We start from the raw sequence: 14472 nt of genomic DNA on the forward strand, positions 1-14472 counted from the left end.
GTGCAGATGGGGGAGGAAGACGAGTGTGTGCGCATGTTCACTACGTCATACACCATGTTAGTGACTACATGTCTGACACGTAAGCACCACGCGTCGCCACATCAACAGAGGGCCTGCCGGGTGTTAGGGACACGTCATCTTCCACGTCAGCACAAACACCACGTGGCTTCCACGACATCAGCCAGTAAGCATCTACGTCATCACCACGTGGTATCCACACCATCTGGCATGTCATCACTCAGTGCCACGTGTCTGACACGTCATCACTCAGCGGACCAGTCAACTAGAGGCAGAGGAAAGATCTAGTGTGCCGCGACTAAGGTGCAGCCGCAGATCTGAAGCGTCTAAACTATTTTGGCTTGATTTGAGCCATTCGGAGTCCGTTTCTAACGATCCAATAGTGGTTTCCAACTATTTGGAGTATTCTGGACCCATCTATATGGTCTGAGGTTTAAATTGGTGCTTTTGGAAATTACAGGTTGGCCAGAGGTTTTAAGAAATTGCATATTGGCCCTGGGTGTTTGGGAAATTTGTAATTTTGCCCCAGTTTTGGAGAAATTTTTCAGTGAGGTCCCAAAAGTGCAGCGAAAGTTGGTCCTAGCTAATCGGACCATTTCGGGCACAACCGCGAGATCAGAATGTTGAAATTCTGAACGATTTTTTAAAGGTTGTCAAAACATAAGAGTCTATCATCTTTAATAGTTGAAGGAAGGTTGCCGGATATTGTGGAACGCTGTGAATTCACTGAAGAGGTTAAAATGGGTAGATTCTGACCAGATTGGACAACCAGATACATATCGAGATAGATCATTGAAGACCAAAGGAGATCAGGCTTAATCAAATGGCAAATCAATGGAGATCAGGATTGGTCAAGGGCGATCAAGAGAATTGCACATAATTATCTCAAGATCAACAATGTCTAGGAAAGTTCTATCTAAGGAGATTGGTTCTTAAGTGGGACCGGTTGTGACCCCACCAGTCTTTCCTGTGAACTTTCTTGGTTGTTGAGGTGATTGAAAGATCTGGTTCAATCAAAAGTCCATTTCATCGGTAGATAAATAATTTGGCAACCAGTGCAGGCTCAGGGGAATGTTGTGGCAGTTGGAGCTATTGTCAAACATAATACAAGAAGTACTGGTAGTATGTGAACGTAGAAGGGCAACAGCTGCAGTAGTGCATACATAAGGTGTAGGGGCACGTACCTACAACAGCACAAATAATGCCAGATTTTGACCTGGCAACAGCAGCAACTAGTTCACAGAAGAAAGCTCCAGATAGAGAAATTGAAAGGGATAAGACGCTACAGTGCGCACCCAGTGAGAGCTAGATTTTTTCTTTGTCTTGAATCTGGTTCGTGGCAGTGAAGTCGCGACGGGCACCTAGAGAGTTTAGGTGGAGTCACCTCAACAGGGAAACAGTGAGCATTCTATTGGAGAATGCAAGTACCTGGTGATAGAGGTGCGAGCCATACAGGATGATGTGTGGCGGTTGAAGACATTCCAAGTAGGAGGTGTAGATTCACTCCGGATGCTCGGTGGAATGGAGACATATTTGTATAACGGTGTTTTATCATCCATGTGGGTAATGTTGGTGAAAAATTTTGTTCACCCGGTTGAAGCCAATTGGAAGCCAATTGAAGACCTTTCAGAGTTAGTTGCAAAAGTTATCAGTTCATTTGAAGACTCTTGGGTTAGTTACAGAACTTCAGAGTTCATTGGGTTTTTCTCTAGGGGATAGAGAGAACCAGCATTGGCAGAGTGTACTACGGAGATTTGGCATATGTAATAAGTCCAAATAGTAGTACTTTATTGGCATTGGCCTCTGTGGAGGCGTTAGAGATCCTTCATGGATCGTTGTTGGAAAACTCGCATCTGGTGAGGCCTTGGTTTCCGCATTTATCGATTTGAAGAAGGTGTGTCAATCTACTTCAGATCTTGGTGGAGTTTTTTCCGCATTTGTCGATTAGAAGAATGTGTGACAATCTACTTCAGATCTTGGTGGAGCTTTGGCATTTTTGTTCAATTTCTATTGGAGGCATTGTTGTTGGCGGTCTTTCACAGATTATTAGCAATTTTTAGAGTCGTGGTATATTAAGATTCATCATCATAGTTGGGATCTATGATCGTGTCTGATTAGATCCAGTGGTGTCTCTGGTTTGTGAGACTTTATTGTTTCTTCTTCTTGTGGATTTTCATTTTCGTAATCTGTTCCATATTCGAAGACATCAGCTATTGGTAGTCTGGGTGATGATTCAGACTCCGGGTGTTTGCTTCTCTGGAAACGGTCTGACCGTTGGTGTTCATTGAAGATTGGAAGAGATTGTTACGGAGAGACGTGAAGATGATGATTTTGTGAATCTCATGTGTTGGGATCCATCCCTTAATCTGCCGTTGGATTTGGAGGGGATAGATCGTTTATAGATTTGGTGAAGTCAGCCGGGACTGTTGGGGTTGCGCATTTACGGTGCACACGCCTTTGGGCAGTTTTTGGCAGCTATGAAGATGGTGCATCATCTTGTGTCTACCGGTTGGAATTGCGGTTGGAGGAATCTGGAGTTTGCTCGATACTTCAGAATTTTTTTTTTTTTGGCTCTTGGTATTTTGTAAGTTCATTTGAAGTTTGTTCTGATACTTCTAAACTAGTTAGAGCCTAACTGCGTCCACATTCCAGTTTTGTTTGGTGGAGAACTTGCCTCAATTCTCAGAGAATTTGTTTGTCTCTCTTGATTAATTCAAGCTTGAAGAGAGCAGTATTGTGTTCAATGGTTGATTGGACATGATGTTTTTGGTACCGCTTTTGAAGTTGCTTTGACGGAGAATTTGAAGCCTCTCTTGTTTAGTCTCCTCAGCATTGGTTCAAGCGGGTTGCTCACCATGTTTTGTTTGGAGTTGTCAAGGACAACTTGTTTGGCGCCTATGGAAATCAAAACTTGGCACTATGGTGGAGCTTGAGTTGTAGAAAATCGAGGAGCTAGCTCAATTGGTTCTACATGTTCTTTACATTTGCTCAATGTGATTTTGAGCAATGGAATCTGCTGTGTTTTTTGGAAAAGCGCTTGTGTTTTGTATAGTAGATGGCATTCAATTTTGACTGAATGGTTGGATACTTGGGTTATGGTATCGGTTTTTGATTTTGTGGCAGTGAACGCACCTCTTAATGAAACAGAGTAGTTACGGATCTTTCAGGCGAGCTCGAGCGCAGGAGGAGAGATGGAGCCACAGTGAGCACTCAAGAAGTATGGGTGCAGGTACTATGCTAGGTGTTACATAGTTGGTGACTTGTACAGATCTGTTGAAGTTGCTTTGGAAGAAAGAGCTACTGTCAACCATCATCTGGTAGTACAAGTGATAGATATGCAGGTACCGTGTATCGCTGAACTGGAGATCAGGGATTACAAAAGGCATGAACAATAAGTGTGTGGAAATGCTGGGAAGTTGTTCAAAGGGAAAATGCTGATAGTTCATGATAGTTCAAGGGAAACTCCAAGAAAAGAAAACCAGGAACGTTGACCAGACAAATGAAGAGTTTCAGTTGCTCTAGTTTTTACCGTACAAAGAGATACATGGCAGGATAGTGGCATTTGAAGGAAAGAGCTATAGTGTCACAGAGCACTCAAAGGAGTGCAAGGCATCCCGGGCAGGAGGTGCTGAGCATCTCAATCAGGGGGTGCAGAACATCTAACCAGGGGGTGCAGGATATCTTGATTACGCAAGTTCAAGCATAGCAGGTGAAGACATCCGAGACAGGAAGCGTAGAAGAGATCTGTGGGAGCTAGGAGCAGAGGCTCTCTCCAAATCAGAGAGTGGTGTGAGTTGAGTTGAGGATGTAGGATTCCCTCCTCCTCTTGTATCTCTGGTGTATTATCTTTAGCTTCAGGGGATGCAGCGTCTTAGTGAGGAGATGAAGATTCGGTTGGTTTTTTTTGGGCGTGACATGATTAGCAGCAGTGTGTGCAGCGGATCACCTCACATGGATTGAGGGGATGATTTGTTGGATCATCCCATGTGAGTGGCTAACCCACTAGAGACAAGTGGTGATCAATGGAGGAACCAATGGAGCACCCACTAGATAATGGTGGGGGGTGGCTCACCAGCTCCAACCCACTAGAGAGTGGAAGAAGGTAGGTGGCAACCAATGAGGACCTCCCTCATTTGTGTATAAATGGAGGAGGTTTTGGATAGGCAAGAATGTGAGTAAACCAAACCAAAGAGAGTGAGAGATGTGAGGTAGAGAAACCGTCTCTCTCGGTGTGAGCGAGGGACACGGGTGGATAAGTCCTGTTTTATAATCTTTCTGTAATCTCTCCATTGTTATAGTGATAAACGGTTACTCTCCCATGGACGTAGACATTGTTGCCGAACCACATTAAATACAGTGTCTCCTTAAGTGTGGGTGTGTGTTTCTGCTTGGTATGATTTCTTTAAGGTCTTGGGCGGGATCCCCGATCCCCTACAACATACATATATATATATATATATATAAGTGTGTCTCATTCTTTGTTATATATCTTTTTATATTCTTCTTTGAACAACCTTGGTTATGATTGCAGATGTGGATATGGGTGTGTTTGTGTTTGTGATTATCTTGACAATGTTCTTCAGTGCTTCACTTTCTATTATGAAACTCTTGTTCGTTGGCGTAGGCGTAGTAGGGTTCCTTGTAGATACGTTGTGGGTGCTAAGGTGCAATATTTCTTGATAGGTATGTGGAGTAACCTACTACATATCCATTTTTATGAAGAAAAAAAAAAGAGAAAGAGAGAGAGAAGATATTGCCCTTATATTTGTTATCAATTGTAGATGGAAACGGAGGTAGGAGCGACAAAAATATTAGATTGAGAACCAAATTGGCACATTTAAAATATTAAGAACAAAAATAACACACGACCCATATTTTTGGAACCATTTGCATATTTTATGCATTTACATTTGTTTGGCCCAACATGATATAAGGCATAGATTCAATTGCCGAAGATTAATTTGGGACAAATAACATTTATGATTTTTAAAGTATTCGTTTTATGTCATTTTGCTCTTTCAAGTTTTAATTTTGTCAATTTGGTTCTAAATTTTTTAATTTGGTTTACTTTCGTCCAATTTCAAATGACTCGTCTAAATAATTAATGGATAATGAAATATACGTATGGTCAGTAAAGAGTATATGTTCCGTGACACTTTGGTTCCTAAAATTTTTGATTTTGTCAATTTGATCCTGAAACATTGATGAAAACATGAAATATAAACTTACAATATTGAGGGACGAAATTGAAATTTTAGAGATCAAAATGATACAAAACATATACTTTTGGGACCGTAATTGAAATTTATAATTATTCTGATAACAATTTAAACCATCATTTGAAATTAGGCTAATTTGACTCAAATTGAAAATTTCAAAGATAAAATTGACAAAATTAAAATTTAAATGATTAAATTAACTCGGAACCCATAGTTATATATATAAGTATATTTTATCCAATAATTTGTTACTGAGTTGCTTTCTCTGCCGTCCATAACTCGTAAAATAATGACAGTGAAGTCATGAGAATAAAATTCCACTTGCCTCCTGTTGGAAGAATCTTCTGTGTAAATAAAATAAATTGAAACTAAATCAAACAAAACAAAATAAATAACTTACAGAATTTATTTTGTCGAACCGAATGAAAAATAAAAGACCAGGTCAAGTGTATGACACTATGTCCTTAAGACAGATTCGCCCCGCTACGGTGCTTACAGTTAAGTGGCGTCTATCTCCCAGGATACAATGATCTTCACAAATTTGTAGTAGTACTCCAAACAAATTTATCCGGCGAACTACAACCTTGTATTCTAAACTCTCTGAATTTTTTCCTAAAATAATATGGAGAATAATTGATGTAAGAGAGCAAAAAGAAGGCAAAAGAAATGAATATTTTCGGACTGCCAAATGTGGGAACAAATCTGGAATTATATAGACCCGAACAGGTACAAAATTTGAAGTGAACAGATGCAATTTCAAATTGGATAGGTGCAACAGATAACTGTCCAGCAGTTTCTATTTGTTGGTAACTTCTGGACAGATTTAAATCTGTCTAGCTGGAACTGAATCTGTCTGGGGTTCAAACAGTTTTGAACTGTTTAATCTATTTGAATTTTGAACTGGAAATGGACAGAAAATAAATTCAATTTTTGGCACAAAATTTGAATTTTATTTCATTAAAAATTCAAGTAAGTTTTGTCCAAAAAATTAATATAAGAACCGACCTGACCCACACCCCACGGCTCGACCGGTGGCGGCGGCGCGCGAGCGCGTGTGTGGTGGTTTGGGTTAAGGTTCTCTTTGTCTATAACTCCTCTCTTCTACAAACTTGGGGTGCCCCTTGGGGCCCAACCCAAGTGTTGTAATCTAGAGTTTATATACATACACAAGCTCTCTTAAAGTTTCAATGTGGGGCAACCTATTTCAAAGAAACCCACATTTACGTCTTCAACTATTTATTTCACGAACCCGAAAACGACGTCAACTTCCCATTCACTCATAAATGGTTTTGACGAACCGTCATTACCGTATGACTTGCCATACGGCAAGGAACACGTCACCTCTTCAGACCTACCCCAAAAGACGTTTGGGACCCACTCAATTTTGGGCTCAAAGATAACCCAAAATAAGCATATATAAAAACCAATTTTCCAACAATCCCCTACATGAATGGAAGTTGACGGAGAGAAAATGCAACAACATGATCTAATTACAGAGAATACAAAAATTGGAAACATTTTGCAAATGATAGGTAGTTTTTGGCTTTGAACCTTCCCTTGTGAGATACTATCGGATTTACTAGCTAACCAGTGAACATGATGTCATGAACTGTTCAGCCGTTTGTGTAAACCAAGACAATAGAACTCACACAGTATATCCCCAAATACAGTTTAGTTCTCACTATTGTGTTCATTTTGGCCTTGAACGACCTGGTCTTTCATGAGTGCTTTAGAAAATTGTAGCCCTTCACAAATCTCATAAAACCGGCCTAGTTCACACTCACATAGGTGATTCTTATGAAGAGTATCCTGTCATACTCCACTAGGTTTACCTAGATATAAGAATCATTAAAATTTTACTTTACCTAAAATGCTGTAAACATCAATATTTCATCCTAGAAATGGGTAGGAGTTGAACTCCCTAGTGATCCTTCTGAGTCATACACAACTCGGTTGTCCCTTTGAACCTAGATCTTGGGATCTCCAGTCAACTCGGTTGGGTTGCCGTTGTGTTAACTCTTATTTAATAGGCTTAAGTCCCATTCCCCTCAATGAATTCTCAACTAACTCTCTTGCTAACCCTTTGGTTAGTGGATCCGCTATGTTGTATTTAGACTTCACATATTCAATGGAAATAATTCCATTAGAGAGTAGTTGTCTCACGATGTTATGTCGACGACGAATGTATCGTGACTTACCATTATACATATGACTCTGTGCTCTACCTATTGTTGATTGACTATCGCAATGTATGCATATAGCAGGCACCGGTTTTGGCCATATTGGAATATCTTCAAGGAAGTGGCGAAGCCATTCTGCCTCTTCTCCTGCTTTGTCTAAAGCTATGAATTCTGAAACACATGTTCAAAGAAAGATGCATTCCGAGATTCAATAATAGTATTTACATGCATTTCAGAATGTTCTGATTTATGAATCAAAAATCGATATGCACTACTGTTCTTGGCATAACCAATGAAAATGAAATCAATGGTTTTATGACCTATATTAGTCATTTTAGGACTAGGAATAGCCACTTTAGCCAAACACCCCCACACTTTTAAGTATTTATAGGATGGTACTCTCCCATGCCACATTTCATAAGGTGTTTGATTCACTTTCTTTCGGGGTACTTTATTTAAAATATAATTAGCAGAATGTATTGCTTCCCCCCACAAGTTCTGAGGTAATCCAAAACTTATTAACATGGCATTCATCATTTCTTTTAAAGTCATATTTTTCCTTTCATCAATTCCATTTTGCTGAGGTGAGTAAGGAGCGGTAGTTTGATGAATTATTCCATGTTTTTTACCAAATTCACCAAAAGGTGATTCATATTCACCACCTCTATCACTACTAAGTTTTTTAATTTTCTTACCAAGTTGATTTTCAACTTCATTCTTATATTGAATGAAAGTTTCCAAAGCTTCATCCTTGGTTTGAATTAAATAAACATAACTATATCTAGTACAGTCATCTATGAAAATGATAAAATATTTTTTCCCACCTCTAGTTTGAATTGATTTAAAATCACAAATGCCACTATGAATTAATTCAAGTGGTTCCGTACTTCTTTCAATTGAATGAAAAGGAGTTTTGGATAATTTTGCCTCAACGCAAATTTCACATTTATGATTTGAATCAATGTCAAATTTAGGTAAACATTCCATATTAATTAATCTACGCAAAGATCCATAATTAACATGTCCAAGTCTACCATGCCAAAAATTTGAAGACTCAAGCAAATAAGAAGAAGATGTATTTTTATTAATAACTGAGGGTACAACGGTCATTACATTCATCTTGAAAAGACCATCAAACATGTAACCTTTTCCTGCATACATCCCATTCTTAGTAAGTACAAATTTATCACTCTCAAACACTAGCCTAAACCCATTCTTACTCAACAAAGATCCGGAAACAAGATTCTTGCGAATGTCCGATACATGTAACACATTGTTGAGAGTGAGTTCCTTTCCAAATGTCATCTTAAGTACAATCTTTTCTTGTCCTTCAACTTTGGAAGTTGAGGAGTTGCCCATAAAAAGTTGTTCACCATTGTCCACTGTAGAACAAGATGTGAACATCTTTTTGTCGGCACAGATATGGCGAGTAGCACCAGTGTCCACCCACCATTCTTTAGGATTTAGGACAAGATTTGCCTCAGAAACAACTGCAGAAAGATTGATGTCATCTACACCATTGGAAATATTGTCCACTTCGGTCATATGGGCATGAGCAGGCTTCTTGCTTGTTCTTCTTTTGCTTTTGCCTTTGCTACGGTAATCTTTGGCCCGATGTCCCTCTTTGTCACAGATGTAACATTTGCCATTAAACTTGTACTTTTTATTCCCCCCTCCCCCTCTTTAGAGCCTTGTAATGAACTTTCTCCAGAAGACTTCCGTTTCTTGGTTTTTGAAGCATGTTCCACCACATTTGCCTTAGACTCCATAGGATGCTTACCAGCCCGTTTTTCAGAATTGCAGTTATCCTCCTCAATCCACAAACGCACAATTAATTCTTCCAAAGACATTTCTTTGTGCTTGTGTTTGAGGTAGTTCTTGAATTCCTTCCAACCTTATGGTAATTTCTCAATTAAGGCTGTAACTTGGAAGGATTCACTGAGAGACATGCCTTTTGCGTGAATGTCATGCAGAATGTATAGCGACCCCGGTCTTTTCCCATTTGACTATTGTGTCCGGACATAGGTTCCGTAGATTCTGTCATTGTATGATGGTTGTTGTTGTCCCTTTTTTTTTCTCATTTGGAATTATAGGATGTGTTGGGCAGGTTTGTTTCATGTTGGTTGGGTTTAGGAATCAAGTGTTGCTGTCCAGAATTTTAGATCTTCGCTCGAGCGAGGAGTTTGTCGCTCGAGCGATCTGTTGTTTTTGGTTATTCGCTCGAGCCAGGGTTTGGTAGCTCGAGCAAGAGTTTGCGTCTGTCTTGGACCTGTAGCTTTGCATTCTTGGCTCGAGCGAGCTTTTCTTCGCTCGAGCGAGTTAGTTCGTTCTTCGCTCGAGCAATAGTTCCTTCGCTCGAGCATGTGTCTTGTTGCAGACCTGAGGGTTTGAGTTCTTCGCTCGATCGAGCTTTCTTTCGCTCGAGCGAGCTTTTGAGTTGTTGGCTCGAGCAAGGCTTCCTTGGCTCGAGCGACCAAGTCTTCGCTCGAGCGAGCCTGTCCAGTATATATTCGCAGCAGCGGGTTTTGATCAGTCTTTTTCTTATTCTTTTTGGTTCTAAACCCTAGGTTCGACTTCTCTCTCTCCCTACTCACCTTCTCTCTTAAATTTGATCCACTTAGGGTGTGTTTCTACCCTAGATCCTTCATTAAAAAGATAGAGTGGGTCGAGGGCTTCCATTTAATCTGAATTGTTGGTAGTTTGGAGCACTTTGGAGTTTGGGCATTCATCTCCATCTTCTCTTTTGGGGTTATTTCTTCGAGGTAGGGATTTCCTACTCCATTTTATAGGTTTTGTTCTAAGTTTTGGTATTTTGATATGTTGGGGATACTTTGGTAAATTTTTGGGAAAAACCCTAGTTGTACTATTAAATTAATTTGTATAATTAATTCATGGAATCGGGAAAAGATGGTTAAATTCATGGAATTGGGAAATTCATTGATTAAATGGCGTAGTTGGATAATTTGAATCATTTGTTTATTGAATTGTTGACATGGTTATTTTCAGTTTAGAAATAACTGTTGTGGGCTATCGGTGGAGGATAGTCGTGATTGTTGTAGACATTGCATGTGGATTAGGAATAACTGAAACTAATCACATTGATTAAGTCATTAATTTTGACTATTGCATTGATACAGAAAATACGTGTATTGATTGAGCATTGCATTTGCATACATTGTTTTGTGTGGGAGGAGATAGGGGATGTACTCCACGGTTTAGGGGAAGATAGGGGATGGACCTCTAAACCGGATTTTGTTTGGGAGGAGATAGGGGATGGACTCCATTAGCATCACTTTTATGTGTGCTTATTTATATAGAAGTGTTTTATTGATACAGCACTAAAATGTGTATCAATCTGGAAGTATGAAGTGTTTTGATTTGAGCTTGAGTCTCATTTGTTTATTGATATTGGAAGGATGTGAATATGATATATGTAATTCACTGTTGTAAGTTTGGCCAGGTTCTGAGCCATGTTGATAAAATTGGAAAGTAAAACGTATCTTAGACCATAGTGTCAGGAGGCTGTAAAATGAAGTAATAGATTATCTTGGTTAACCATCTGTTGAATGCTATTGCTTTATTCATTGCTTATATGTGGTTTAGTATATTTCTACTGGGCTGTGGCTCACCCTTTATGGGAATATCATTTTCAGGTTCAGGTGATAAGCTACCTCCAAGGACTTAGCTTGGGAGGGTTTGGCTTCTGGATTTTGAAGCAGACTATCTTTAGTTAATTGTCTTTATTTATTAATACATGTAAACATTCAAGCCTAGGGCTTTTCTTGTATTAAGTTAGAACTCGTATTTTTGTATCCAAGTGTTGGCTTGGAAAGATGTAAGCCTGTAGGGCATTTTATTCGATGTTACATGTGATGCTTTTATTTAGTAATACTCTGAGGAACGATTTAATAAAATGTTTTCATTAAATAATGCATGTCAATGATATATATTTAATGGGTTTATTTTGAGGGCGTTACAACTTGGTATCAGAGCGTACCGGGTTTGAATACTTTGGGTACGTGGGAAGTGATTAGTATCACAATGGGTTCGTCTCGTTTGATAGAGACTTAGTGTAAAGTTATATGTTTATGTGATAACATGTTTATGTGATTATATGGGTATGGAATGTAGTTTCTAGGATGTTGATTGGACCCTTGAATTTCTAGTAGTCTTGTTGGAAAGGCACTTGATCACTGCTGCTTCCAACCGGAACTATAGTAACGCATTGGGACTATCATTATCCGGGAATGAAATTCGTAGGTGCTTATGTGATTATGTGCTTACGTGGAATGAATTATTGTTGTCCATTGCATTAGGACGCGAGTGTTTAGCTTCGGCACATTTATTAATGTGCTAATGTCTTTGTTTCCTTTGTTAGGATGTCAGGACGAGGATGAGGACGCGGTAGGCGTGGTAGGCCGGGTAGGCAGGAGGTGCCTGTGCCGGAGGAGATTCCGGTAGTCCAGGAGGAAGTTGGCCAGGCCAATGTGGCCGAGCCAGCAGGCCAGCAGGCTATGGGCGCTCTAGCCCGAGAGATAGCAGGGGCATTCAGGGAGTCAGTAGGCATTCTCAGAGCTGAGAATCAAGCTCGGGATGTTGCTACAGATGCAGGACCTTCCTTTCTGAAGAGGGAGTTCTTCCGGTCTAATCCGGATGAATTTGTGGGTGATCCTAAAGAGCCGCTTAAGGCAGATGAATGGCTCGAACAGACAACGAAGACGTTTGAGATGCTTGGCATCGAAGACGAAGGGTTGAAAGTGACCTTGGCATCTTTCCAGTTGAAGGGGGATGCGGGTCAGTGGTGGAAGTTTACTAAGGGGCGTATAGGAGGTACGTGGGAGGCTTTTGTGAATGCTTTCCAGGAGAAGTTCTTATCTCCAGCAGTCAGGGAGAAGCTGCGAGACCAGTTTTGTCAGCTTAAGCAGGCAAGTTCTTCAGTGGCCGAGTTTGAGGCTGCATTTACTAGTTTGTCCAGGTTTGCACCTGAGTTGGTGGCGTCTGAGGAACGCCGTTGTATTGAGTTTGAGAAGAAGTTGAGGCGTGGCCTCAAGCTGAGAGTTGGGGGTACTATGATTCGAGATTATGGGCGTATGGTTGATGCTGCAGCCCATATGGAGATCATGATGCAGGAGGAGGAGGAAGGACAGAAGGGCTCCAAGAGGAGTCAGGATGGTCAGAGTGATGGTAGGAGACAGAAGGGTTTTAATTCCCAGCAGTCTCAGGGTAGCTTTTCTAGATCGACTTTTCCTGTACCGAGTGCTAGTTCGGGGAAAGGCAGTCAGGGAGACATTACCTGCTTTAAGTGTGGCCAGCTGGGCCACAAGTCTCCAATTTGTCCTCAGAGGGGAGGAGTTCAGAGAGCAGCATCATCTTCGGCTCGATCTCAGAGCCAGAATCAGGGTAGAGGCCAGCCACTCTCGTGTTATCAGTGTGGTCAGCCAGGGCATATGAAGAGGTATTGCCCGCAGTTGGGTGGCACACCTGGTGCATCCGGTTTGAGGCCGATTCAGGGGCAGCAGCCAGCTCAGTCGGGTCAGGCCTCGAGGGCCAATCAGGGGGCTTCATCGTCCCAGTCAGTGCAGCAATCTTATGCACCTAGAGCTGAGCAGGTTGATCAGAGGTCGTCTGGGCGCGTGTATGCTGTTACCGCGTAGGATCTTGTGCCGGCACCATCAGTTGTGAGAGGTACCTTTTTGTTTTGCAACTCGGTTGCTAATGTTTTGATTGATACGGGTGCATCTCATTCCTTTGTGTCTGCTGCATTTGCATCTGTTTTGGAGTTGGAGTTAGCACAGTTAGCATCTCCTATATGTGTAGTGTCACCTCTTGGAGGTGAATTGATTTTGAAACAAGGTGTTAGGGGTTGTGATATTGAGGTTGATTATCATAGAATCCCATTTTCCTTTGTAGTTATGCCTATGAAGGGTTTCGATGTCATTTTGGGTATGGACTGGTTATCATCATACCGGGCAGTTATTGATTGCTACCGCCAGAGGGTCACTTGTTGTACCGTGAGCGGAGAGTATTTTCATTTTCTGGGGGATCGGGTTGGTAATGTGTTGCCACCGGGGTATGTTCCGCGAGGACGGAGTGAACTTAGTGGTCTACTTGCTAACCTTTCGATTAGTGAGGATGATGAGACACAGATTGTGTTGCCAAGGGTGGTTTGTGAGTACTCGGACGTTTTTCCCGGGGATCTTGTTGGTTTGCCACCGCATCGGGAGATTGAGTTCTCTATAGACTTAGTGCCCGGCACGGCGCCGATTTCCACGGCACCTTATCGTTTTGCCCCAGCCGAGTTAGTTGAGTTGAAGATTCAGCTCCGGGAGTTGCTAGATAAGGGCTTTATACGTCCTAGTGTTTCGCCGTGGGGAGCACCGGCCCTCTTTGTTAAAAAGAAAGGTGGTGCTTTGAGACTTTGTATAGATTACCAGAAGTTGAATCGGGCCACGGTCAAGAATAAGTAACCTATGCCCCGTATAGATGACCTGTTTGACCAGTTGAAGGGTTCCCGTTGTTTCTCTAAGATAGACTTGAGATCGGGTTACCACCAGTTGAGGGTCAGGGAAGCGGATATTCCGAAGACGGCATTCCGTACGCGGTATGGCCATTATGAGTTTCTGGTAATGCCATTCGGGCTCACCAATGCACCGGCAGTCTTTATGGACTTGATGAACCGGATCTTCCGGGAATTCTTGGATCGGTTTGTAGTTGTTTTTGTGGACGACATCCTTATCTATTCGCCTTCTGAGGAGGAGCACGAGGCACACTTGAGGGTGGTGCTTGAGTTACTTAGAGCCCATAGGCTGTATGCCAAGTTTGGGAAGTGTGAGTTCTGGCTGAGGGAAGTCAAATTCTTAGGCCACGTGGTATCCGGGGAAGGAGTGTCTGTTGATACATCCAAGGTAGAGGCAGTGCAGGATTGGGCACAGCCTAAGAGTATATTTGAGATTCGCAGTTTTCTGGGATTAGCTGGGTATTACCGTCGGTTTGTGAAAGATTTCTCCAGATTAGCATCACCGTTGACTAGGCTGACTCGGAAGGGAGTCAAGTTT

The sequence above is a fragment of the Camellia sinensis genome, chromosome 11, assembly GCF_055761805.1.
Source record: "Camellia sinensis isolate YWXY chromosome 11, ASM5576180v1, whole genome shotgun sequence".
Classification (NCBI taxonomy): Eukaryota; Viridiplantae; Streptophyta; class Magnoliopsida; order Ericales; family Theaceae; genus Camellia; species Camellia sinensis.